The sequence below is a fragment of the Pygoscelis adeliae genome, unplaced genomic scaffold (genome assembly GCF_000699105.1).
Source record: "Pygoscelis adeliae isolate BGI_AS28 unplaced genomic scaffold, ASM69910v1 Scaffold106, whole genome shotgun sequence".
NCBI lineage: Eukaryota > Metazoa > Chordata > Aves > Sphenisciformes > Spheniscidae > Pygoscelis > Pygoscelis adeliae.
Window position 1 is genome coordinate 2,236,959 of NW_008824939.1, and position 12,732 is coordinate 2,249,690.

The window sequence follows — 12,732 nt, forward strand, 5'->3', positions numbered from 1 at the left end:
TCCCTCTGGATGGCATCCCTTCCCTCTAGCATGTCGACCGCACCACACAGCTTGGCGTCATCAGCAAACTTGCTGAGGGTGCACTCAATCCCACTGTCCGTGTCACCGACAAAGATATTAAACAGCACTGGTCCCAATACCGACCCCTGAGGAACACCACTTGCCACTGGTCTCCACTTGGACATCGAGCCATTGACTGCAACTCTTGGAGTGCGACCATCCAGCCAATTCCTTATTCACCCAAGTGGTCCATCCATCAAGCTTAAGATCTTGATGAATCAATTTTGCAAACAAAAGTACAGTATTTATGCTATCAGGAAAACAAAAAACAACTTTGCAGTGTTTGAAGTAGGATAATTTACAGAAGCGTGACCTCACTGTCAATTAAAAACAGAAGCTGCTTAAAAGCAATTCTTAATTCAGTTACCTCTTTCCAAAGTCAAACCTAATGCATATAGCCATGTGAGGACAGCTTACAATTAAGTCTGCCCAGGGAATGGGAAGGAATGCAGTCAACAAACTCTTTTGGGCAAGCGCTGTCATCAACAGCGACATCTTTCAGGTTCCTATCATTGGTAAATGTTGCTTCTAGATCTGTATCCGTCCACATAGTGTTTTGAAGTGGCTTGTGTAACCACTTCAGTGAGAGGATAACATCTGTGTGAGTGCATGCGTGCTGAGTGAACAACATTACTGACAATTCCTTATCTAGCCTCTCTTACCTGGGAGGTCCTATCACCAGCATCCATCCCCCATTACGTCTGACAAAACAGAAATCTAAGTCAGTTTCACCTAACATGTAACACTGAATGAAACAAACAGTCAGATCAATCATTGGTTGTATTCCAAGTCAACTGCACTCTGCAACCAAACTTCAGGAGTTAACAATATGAAGAATAGAAATCCCTGAAGCAATTTTAATTGCTTGAAAAGCTGGGGACAGTGATAATGCAGACACAGCCAGACTTGCAGACTAGACTGCCAGTTGTAGAAGTTTCAGTGCAGACAGGGTATCAATATTGTCTAAAATACCAACACATTCCCTATATCTAGTATGTCCTACACAGAACAAAACATTTGGGAATTCCACTTGGAGGCATTAATTACTATCCGGGTCTAAGGGCTGAAGCTAGAAATATTCAATTAATATTCACAATAATAAATTATCTGATTTTTTTTAGTCCTACTGGTATCTTGCGGTACTAAATTTTACAGTGTTTATCTACTTAGCAATTCCCTTCTTATGGCTTTTACATATTAAGAAGTAAATTTATCACATTAAAAAATCACGTGGTTTTCATTCAGGGAGTCACCAACGGAATTTAATACTATTGACCACAATAAGTAAGTGCCCAACATTTCAGATAACCTGAAAGGGAAGAAAGGAAAGGTTTTCCATTTCTACAAGTATGTACCCGGCTATTTCCCCTGCATCTCACAAAGGTTACTTCTACCCCCACCGACATCACTCAGCATAGGCTACTAGTATTTTTTTTTTCTTCTGTAAGTTCCCAGAACACTTGTGAAAGGTGAAGTGTTGAGAATTTTTAAAAGATGAACGGGGTGGGAGGAGAGCTTAGACAGGGTATTAGGAAAAAACTAAAACAACCATCTAAGGGAATGGAATTAAAATGTTTTGTTAGAATTTCTTTAGGATTAGAATTTTAAAACGCTTCTCATTTTTCCATAAAGCATCTACTTAAACTACTCATCTTGGCATTGCTGCATTTACAAACATTCCCTAAAAAGGAAACATCAACTGACTAGTATCAGCAGCAAAAGGGAATGCATGTGAATGGATCATAAACATGGAATTTTATTTCTTGTGTGTATGCTTTAAAAGAAGTAAACAATCTAATTTTGCTAAATACAATGACACTATAGTCTTTTTTTTTTTTTTTTTAGTGCTAAATATGAAACACTTTCTAAAGAGGTCCCTGTTAAGGTCACATTTTTAGTACAGATGTTTCATGCTCTTTAATCCACAGAATTGTTTCCAAGACCAAAAGGATATGAAGACTTGCATATACTAGTGAGGGCAGTAAACCGAAAGCTTCTCAATATTCATTTTTAGATCTTTAATACCTTCAGATTCACTTGTCTGTGATTACCCAGAGCATTGAGTATTTCTGCATTGGGGGGGAAAAACCAACAAAAAACTCCAAAAGCCCAATAGGCTGTTAGAACTTAACGGATGTGTATCAATTATCTGCATATGGAAAAGCTGGTCAGAATTATTATCTTTTTTTTAAAAATCCCCAACGGGGACATATCTGTGAAGTTGGGAGATCTTTGAACCTATTGTCTCTATTGTTATAAACAAAAGACTGTTTTTTAAAACTATCTGATATTTCATCTAACCCTGAAATAGTAATGATTATTTTTTTAAAATAATTTCCATGAGAAACTAAAGTCTGAAAGCAGCAAGAATAGCAGGAAACCTGGATTACTAGGCTATGAATAGGCATTCTTCCAGATTAAATTCCTGCTTTATTAAATACTATTTCTTCAGTTGCTTTGTACCTACTGAGATGACATCTCATCTGTGATGGATCAACACAGTCAAGTCTCCAGGGAAAGGCAAATACTTTTGTTCTATCAAAAAGAACTGGAGAAGAGAGCATAGACAAGAGGCTTCCAAATGGCTTGGAAGCAGACCAAGAACTTGTTTTTCTTATGCAAGTCACACATCAACAAGGAAAGTTGATTATAGATTGTAAAATCACTCAACATTAAGGGGGACTTAATTATTTTTCCATTATTTAACATTTGGTTTAAGGATTTTATGCAGCATCATTAGACAATTCTGTTGCGTGTTCTCTTTTCACTTACTTGGAACAGTTAGAACACAACAAATTGGTACATGTACAAATGGTAAACGTAAGAACACGAGAGCCGAGAGACCATGTCGTTACGTCCCTTATATGAAAGCCGTACCACACCTTTGAACATCCCTGTCGATCATCTCTGAACCTTCTCCAGTTCTGCTATACCCTTTTGGAGATGACAGAGACCAGAACAGTGCACTGTATTGTCATTATAGATTTATACAGTAGTATAATCACATTTTCTCTTTTCTTCTCTATTCCTTTACTAATATACATGGCAAACTGATTCATATTAAATTTATCTAAAGTGAATTTAATCTCATTTTATTATCAATTTATTTTTGTAAAATCCTTCTGCAAGTCTTCAGAGTCATGTCTCCTCTAATTACTACGAATAATAACTTTTTACTGTCACCAAACTGCCACCTCACTATTCAGCCACTTTTCTGTGGCAGATTATTGACATGCTGAACTAAGAGTTCCAGCACAGATCCCTGTGGAACTCCAAGGTGGCCTCCCTTCACCTTCATAGTAGACCATTTCCCATACCTCTGTTCTTATTTTTGGGCAAATTATTTAGCCATGCAGGGTCTACTGTCTTATGCCATGTTTGTTTAGTTTTCCTAAAAGGCTTTAGGTTAGAGGCTAGCAGAAGCCTTTTGAAAGACCAGAAAGACTGCATCAGCTGGCTTCTCCTTATCCGTTTGGTCAGCACAGCATTTAGATTCTTTATATATTTACAGCATTAAGACATTTACGTTGTAGATATACTGCTATATTGAAGAGTTCCTCATTTTATTCTAACTACGCTTGTTGCACCACAGTCTGCAGAGAAACACATTTTGTTCCTAAGTTCAGCCACCAAATTTAGAGTTTGTCTTGAGTACTAAGGTAGTACTTAAGAGCCCTCACCAAAGCTGTGCTAGTTGCTGTGCAAATTCAGGACAAAAAAAGAGCACCTACTCAGAAAACTTTTGGGGATAAAAGGACAAGCCCGTATTTTGGGCTGCCTGTCCACAGTGTGACTTCCCTTAAACTGCTGCATGACCCTTCCACCTCTCTATCTCCGTTACAACCTTTTATCCTCATTTTCACATCATAGATCACTCCTCTCTACTCAGCACAAAAGATAATATGCAAACTTTAGCACATTTTATGACCTTACTGAGTCATATTTCATCTCGCATGCTAAGGACCTGTCTCACTATCCCATAGTTGTAGTATTTTCTTCTGTGCCAACTCTCTTCCTGAGAGCAATTTTTGTAACTTTTTCCATGGGACCACCACCTTCTTCTCACCTAAGGCTCTACCTGCATTACACCTACAAACATCTGACAATTAAGTATCCATAATATTTCTTGGTAAGTGCATGGTAACACATTACAACTTCCCTCCTTTTTAAGGTCAAAGAGAACCACAAATCAAGGGACTTGGGAAAGTCTGTATGGATTAAGCTCTATAGAGGAACACAAGCATTAAGGTAAAAGGAGCAGCAAGAACCCCAGCATCTGATGAGAGCAAATGCTTCAATTCATGCTCTCTATTCAGAGAAAGAGAGAATACTAATAGATGTTATCCACTAGATGTTAAGTTTTTATTTACTTAAAACCAAAAAGAACTGTAAATTGCATGACAATCTTCAGCTTCTGAGTTTTGGCAATTCAGACATGTTTGAGAGAATATGACACTAAAATTGAGGGGTCATTAATTGCCCAGCAATTACCATTTCGGAGAGTCAGCGCCTCTTCCTCCCTGAATATTGAAGTTACAATATAGAAATCATAAATGAAACAAAATACATCATTTAAGGGGTAAATGACACATTACTACGGTGGTGGTACTGTCACAGCACTAGTGGTTGCCACAAATAAAACATAAGAAACATATAAAAATACAAGAGACAACTGTGGTTGTAAATTGGGGGATTTTTTTTCTAATATTTTTCATATCTACTTGATATGGCTAGGTAACAGATGGTATATTATGTTTTTCCTGCTTTGACACAATTTAAAAACAAGCTACAGATGGCTATAATGAAATCCTCATTAACACACTTATATTTTCACAGTTTAGTATAGCAATAATGAAACTTTCAGGTCTGGAATTTCCTGTTGGTTAATTAGTGGTTAGGTTAATAGCCTGAGGAAGTGCACAACCCAAAAAGTTTCCTTATTGTTTAATCATATAATTACTACATTCATATTTCTGGGAAAGCTCTCAAGACAGATTTAAAGTCACAGTAAAGCTACCTTTATAACCCTCCCTCTGTTTGTGAAACAACTATATTATTTTATTTAGCAGAGCGTGTAGGCAGGAAGGCCATCAAGAGGCCTCATTCAGCTGCCTCTGGGAAGTTTCGGCTTGCTTTTATTTTAGAGATACCAACTTACACTTACAGAATTCTTCAAATACACATTACACCAAACACTCTACAGAAAAGCTAGGATCAACAACTCTTGGTCTATTGCTACAATGTTACCATAAGATCATTGATTAATGCTTAACTAATTCCTTTTTTTTTTTTAATCCCAGTTTATAATCCTCCACAAAAACTTGAAATACGACATACGCTTAGCAGCACACCAAGATATCACTAAATCTGGGACCTAGAAAGAGAAAAAAAAAGAATCACACAAATCTTGTACTCAGGTTATTTCCATAAATGAAGCTGCTGCAACACAAACAGGCATAACGCTACCTGTAAGCTAAACAATATGATTAAAATAGTAGTGAAGGATGTGGTATTCACAGCTAAAAGCCCTCTGGGGTTTAGTAATCCACACACTAGTTACTAACTGATGACACTGCGCCTTCATTACTGTGTTACTTATGCTACAAGATTAAAGCTGCAGTGAATAGCCATACCCACGCTCCAGTCATGCCTTCACTAGGTGGTACAGGCGTATCCCCAGATAACTGATACCTGAGCTGGTGCTATAGCACAAGAAAACTGGTAGCTTGGCAGAATCAGGTCCCAAAATATTATTGAATGTTGTTGTTGGTTTCTTTTTTTTTTTTTTTTTTTTTAACTGCCATCACCAAAAATCTACACTGAGAAAATACAGCACCCTTGTACAAGCAGTAACATACCGAGTTACCACGCAAAGACCAATGGAAACAACCGTACCGCTTTTTGAAGTGCTAGAGGTTCAAGAGAGGATAGCTACTGCCAAGCCATCATGAAAGGAACATAATTTGGAAAACTTGACTTGTGACTGAAGTTACATAGTTAAAAAGAGACAGTATCCAACTATTTAAGAGTTGTAATGCTAAAAATATCTTTTAAGCCCCCAAGCTCACTTATGACAGAGAACCGCAGGGAATGAGAATTTGGATTTTCTAACAAACACCTTATTATTTAACAAACACATTATTATTATGACTATTCTGTAAGGTTCTGGAGCCCTCCCACTTCTTCACAATTTATTTAGACAACTTTAAAGAGAACTGAAACAGTATTATCTTCCTTAACCGGTGGGAGCCACGCACAACAAAGGCTTTCTGGAACACTAAATGTCACTATGGGATTCAACAAACAAATGTACCCAAAACCGAACAACTGAAAAACCCCCGCAGTATTTTTGGAGATCTGAGAATTACAGCTCCAAACAGAGTTACTGTGCCTCCTTAAATTACTCTCAGAGGCCTAGAAAGTTAATCAAAAAATGACAGACAAAATAAAGTTCCCACAGTGATTTTCTTCTGGAAAATCCCATGCTTTAATGCAGAAACCTTCAGATCCAGTTTCACATACAAGTTTTCATAATCATATCCATTTCTTGACAGAATAGTCTGTACTTGGATCTTTTTATGGCACTGTTGCTGTAAGGAATTTAGATGTACCTTTAATAAGAAGTTGAACAAGTTTCTTGTTCTGAATGTTTACACATAGTATAATGCTGTTTTTAAAAACCTGTACCTCTGCTCAAGCTTAGTAACAATCACTCTTCTCCTCCCAAAACAAAAAGTTAAAAATAATGCCATGTTTCATTGCTAGACAGTTTGTGAAGCAAGGACATCTTGTGTTTGCTTCATCCAGCACTCACACAGTCCGTTCTTCAGAACTGCGTATCTGGTGTTGTCGTCTTAGACTTTTGAGTTCCTCTGCTTATCAGATGATAAATTAGAAAGAAAAAAAAAAAGAAAAGAAAAAAAGAAAAAAGAACAAAAGCAAACATTGTACTAAGTTATAAACGTTATACTAAGTTATAAACTTTGTCATGCAAGTTTCAGATACTTGCTCAAAGTGAAGTAAACACAAGACAATGGAAAAATTACACAGTTAATCGCACTGGTATCAATACTAAAATTTGTAATGAACAGCTCTCCCCTTTTTAATGATGACATCAAATAATTCAGATCATAGTTTGTTTTACAGAAGCTGAAACTGATTTACAAGAGGGCCTTCATTCCAAAGGGGTAAGAAGCCATCTGGGGATTAAAAGCCCACGGTTGCAAAGATGGCACATTGGAAGGAACACGCCTCAGGTTCCCTGCCACCCATAAGATAGGAATGAGGAAGAAAAATACAGTGTTCTTTCTTACTTAATATGCACACACACAAGCTCCTTAATTCAGATAAGCATGTATCTTTGGAATCAGAATCATGGACAACTAAACTGGGAGTGTACCACACCAACTTCTGGAAGAGGCAGCTAGTCATGCTTGGGGATTCTCTCTAGTATTCAAAAGAAGAAAGCTCAAATCAACAAAGTGGAAAAAAAGAGAAGAAAATATGCCTTCCAAAATACAGACTTCATTCTAGATACAGCTGAGACGGTATGGTACTATTAACAAAACAGTTTAAAATATCTCCGAGAAGATCAAACATAACAGGCTAGCACCCTGAAAGTGCTATTTGCGCCATTTATGATTTAAAATTAAACAAAACCACAAAGGCTCAAGTTTGGTTTTGTCTGCTTCAAACCATAATTCTAGAGTAATATTCAGAAGAAGTACAAGTGCTCCAGTTATACTCAATCTCTATTACACATGTTATAGTATTGGGGAATTTACGTTTTTATTTTACTTTTAGAAAATCTACAGTATGATCCTAGAAAAATGCTCCTGCCATGAGCCATCATGTGGGGGGAAAAAAAATGTATTTTACATTGGCAAAACTTGACAGAGCTCATGTTTCATCTTCCACCATTCTAATATTTTGCTGGAACGCCCACTTGAATGTAGAAACCATCCTTGCACTACCTCAACAGTAGCTCATAGGCTCCTTGAAATTGCTACTAGATAAACCAGATATTCTAGAAACTAGGTACAACACCCTATATTGCATGGGCATACAGCTCATCACACAGTGCTATACCACTTGTGCATACTGTCTCCTCTGTGCAATAGTACAAAACAGATGCTTCACAACATTCTGTATATCAAAACATCCCAAGTTCTTCTAAGCTCTCCACAGAGCAGGACTGTCAGCTTGATTTTCTACCTGCTCAGAAAATATTAAAAAAAGAGGTGATATAACTATTCAAACGCTTCTATTTGTGTGGAGTACAAATACTGAAATCCTATCAAATGAAAAAGCTTACAAAGAACAAAATGAATGAAAGCAGAAGGAAAGAAGAAATGCCAACAGCACAGTTTAATGAAGCTGAGTTCTGCTGGACAAAAAAAAAAGATGGAAAGAGAGAGAGAAAAAGGAAATATTTACTCATGCAGTAAGAGGCCTCATGCCATAGTAAGTTCACAAATGTTTCTAGGTGTCTTGTCTTGATGTGCTGCTAAAAAAACATTACATTATTGTAGAGTGATATACCAGCCACAGAACATTTGGTCTGCTTAGCTGATATTTCTACTTTTAAACTTAGGCATACACTTTTAAACTTAGGCATACAATACACGAAGTTTTTATGATGTAGAGTTTTACTTTAGCCCTGTAAACTCTGCAGGCCTTCAACAGAAAGGCAAACAGTTATGGTAGGTGGCTATTTCTGGCATTTTTTTTTCCTATCAAATGTCAAACAGTCCAAGCTAGACACAGCATATCACAGAACTGAAGGAACGGCATGTATCAGCGCTGGGGTTTTTTGTTTGGGGTTTTTGTTTTGTTTTGTTTTCCCCTCCCCTTGTGGACTGTTTGTAAAAACCAAAAAGCATCTTTTCATAAAGATTCCTAAAGATAGAAAGTTTTATAGATGCGCTCATGTGACAATTATTACATTTTATTTTAAAGACAGATATAAACAAAAGTACCTATTAAAAATATATGGAAGAGCATACAGCACAGTCATGAATTTCACTTTCACAACAGTGAGCACAGATTTTCTTTCCCAACAAAGTGCTGTCAGAGACACTAACAGGCTTTTATTCACAATGCTGAAGTCTTACCAGAACTTGAATCACACAGTAGGTAAGTTTTTTTAAAATGTATTTTCTTAAAGTAAACTTGCAGTCTTTTTGTGATCTAGGGAATGAAGTGAGACATTTTGCTGGCCAAAATTCTAATACGGGAAGGACTCAAGCCAGGACCTGTGATACACAAGAATGTACATGCATGTGTACGTTTCAATATTCTGTTTTCTGTTTTAAGAAAGAGTAATCAGAATTGTCCATGACTTACATCTGAGTCATTTGAAAAACATCCACTGAACAAAAATCAAGATCTAAAGTACAATGAAGTTGTTCCTTCCACTGCAATTGAATTACATTACAGCCTGAAGAGATTCTGCAATAACTACCTTAAATCACAGACACTTTAGTTTACGCATCCCCAGTACTGCAGAAGCCTGATGTGTGGTAGAAAGAGCAAACAAGCTTCCTAAATAAAGATGAGTAATCAAAAACATCTCTGTTACTTTCCCTCACATTCACCACTTCTACCTTTGGTTGTTACTACCTGGAAATTCAGGCTTCCAAAAGGATGTATTTAACTGCAAGTATTAAACTACTCAAGAGCTCTATGAGAACAAAGTACAGTCTTTTAACTGTTTCTTTTTAAGCCTTTTGTTCATCATTTTGCTCAGATACACACTGCATTTATAGTAAACATGATTTTTTTAAAAAGCTACACTTCTTGTCAAAGAATGGTAATCCTTCTGCCAACACTGGAAGAAGAAAACTCTGCATTTTTTAATTCTCACTATTTAAGACTTTCCAACTCCACATAACAAACAGTGCAACCTACAGGTACGGCCTGTAGCATCAGATATTTCTTATGCTTAAGATTCTGCAAGAACTCAGGCCCCACATTCACACACCTCTACTTACAGTTTACAAACAAGATATGTGAATTCAGAAAAAGAAACATTTACCTTCTAGAAAAGGCCAAGTATAATTTCTATAATTAGGACACAAATGTGAACATAAGCACCTGCTTATCAAAGAAAGCCTAGACACATTAAATATACAGCTTGATACTTACCACGCTCTCACATTTTACGTTTCTATTACAGAAAAATACAAAGCCCTCAATGAAGACGCCAAAGCCCAGTGGTGTCTGAACAAGACATGCCGAGGCTTTGCTAGCCCAGACTTGATTTGTCCCCTTAGTCACTCGTCCTGCCTCCGCACAGCACGAGTAGCTCTGGGGCAGGCAGCAAGCACTCTGTGAAAGCAAGGCAACGGAGGCAGCATGATCAGCAGAGCAATGCAAGCACAGAAAGTTCATTTCATTAAAATAAGTAACTACTTTTGTAGCAAGAAAATACTGAAAGCACGTTCAAAGCATTATAATAAAACCCCTTACAACATTAAAACATATCAATTTTAAACAGTCAAAAATGTAGCCAAACGCACTTCTTGGACTGGAGAGTGGCAGGTCAGCTTTTGGTATATTGGGGACAGGTGGTGGGCTGTGGTGGTAAGCCCAGGGAACTGCTGCTGACGCTCCTGCATTGAGCGATGATGTTAGTGCTGCTACCTAGGCAGAAGGGGCAAGAAAGTTCTGCTCCCTGCCAGAACGGCAGGAAGAAAATACAGATAGGTAAAAACCCTGCCTTTCATCCAGAGACATTAGTAAGACTAAGCTGGCTGTGAGGAAGAAAACAGGTTCTGCTCTCTGAGGCAGGCCAGGCAGGTGAAGTGCTGAAAAGTTCCTTCCTATATGCTTGCTTGGTGTGAATTATCCTCAACATTTCATTTCTTCCTATATGTGAAAACCACAGTCTTAAACCTGCAGGTACTTACCCCACCAGGATTTGAGCGACTCTTTAAAACGGTGTAAGGCAAAGCACAACGTATCCCTCAAAGCATAATGCTGCTTTTAAGAACAAAGTCTCTCTGACATCCTTCAATTAAAGTCAACAAAAATGCAGATGTCTTGAATGCAAAATAATATCAACTATTTCCATAAGAAATGCTGTGTCTACCTAGACAATCTGATTTTAAAATAAAACCATCTTCCTAGAAAACTGACTACCTAGAAATAAACTGTATGCATACATAGCACTGCTGGAACAGATGAGACCAATTAACATGCTCCTTCAAGTTATTGCTGTGACTTGACACATTTTTTTGCTTTCCAGCTCCAATGCGACCTTTCCTTTTCAATGACCAAACCAACTATTGCTTAGTGATTTGATGCAGTAGGTGAATGAACCACTATTGCTCAGAAATCCTTTCTGGTTCTCCGTCTAAGCAGGTTTCAGCAGGGACAACTAATGCTGCCTCACGAAGTTAAGCAAAGAAATGTGCTGTACTACCCTGGCTAGACCAGGTCTGCAGCCAGGAGAACAGACATTTTAGAAGTTCACAAGTAATCTGCCCGCTGGGGATGAGTGAACAGAAATTGGTTAGTTTAAGAGAAGCCATGAAGAAAGAAAGCCACAGGGTGGCACTGCAGGTAGGCTAGATTTTGAAACTACTTGGCTTCTTACTCTTTTCCAGGCAAATCAGAGCATATCTAATCCCATCTGTATAAAACAGGAGACTGGTTCATTAATTTTTCTTAAAACATTGTATTGTCCAGCAACAAATATCCCTAGAATATAAATCACATCCTAAAAGAGATACTCTACTGCAGAGATATCAGGGTATTTTATAAATTCATTAAATGGTATTTAAGAGCATAACACAAGAATGCTATTGTAAAGATACTCTAAGAATTGATAGGTATGAATGACAAACAAAGGTTTGTCAGTTAATTTTGAAGTAATTTAAGAAAAAAATCTTCATAAAGCACGTGAATTTTCATACAAAAGCTAAAGAATTTTCTTCATACCGTGACTTTTTATCAATATTGAGATTGCAAAAATCTCTAAACAGTTCTCTCTTCCTCTGAAAGGAAGGACAGTATTAACTTCTGAGAAAGCGAATGGAAGTCTGTGAAAAAGTCTTAATACTGCATTCAACACTATCACATCCTTTTAAAACATTTTCCTTCTCATGTATAAAAGAATCATCCATCATTTCATCCAAAACAAGACTTGGTACAGCAATATTTCAAAGCTAGACTTAGGAGTCTATTTAATCTGCTTTGTTGGCTTCTTCTCCCTCAAATTTCAAATCCCTGGCATTGGAGTTAAAAGCCAAAACATTTGCAAGAAAAGCTATTTCTGTTCATTTAGTGAAGAAACTGATTTTCAAAGGAGATTTGGAGGTCATCCAGGATTGCAACAGTTACTTTCCACTTTATAAAACGAAAGGTTCCTTCAAGGTATAAACCTGATATTTCAGTAGATTCTAAACAAACAGATAATATATGACTATGCACGACCACTTTAGTCACCTGAAGTCTTAGATCGTTTTAAGTTTTCAGTTTTGAAGTATGATCAGCAACAGTCATCCTTGCCAATTTTTCTAGTAATAAATGAAAATAAGGAAAAAGTTGTATTTTAGTTCAGTTGCATCATATTATAAACTAGAACACCAATTCATCTGCTGTCATTTTTCTTACCCCAGAGGGCAAGAATTCTAAGAAATAAGGAGTTTTATTCCCTCAGACAGAAGT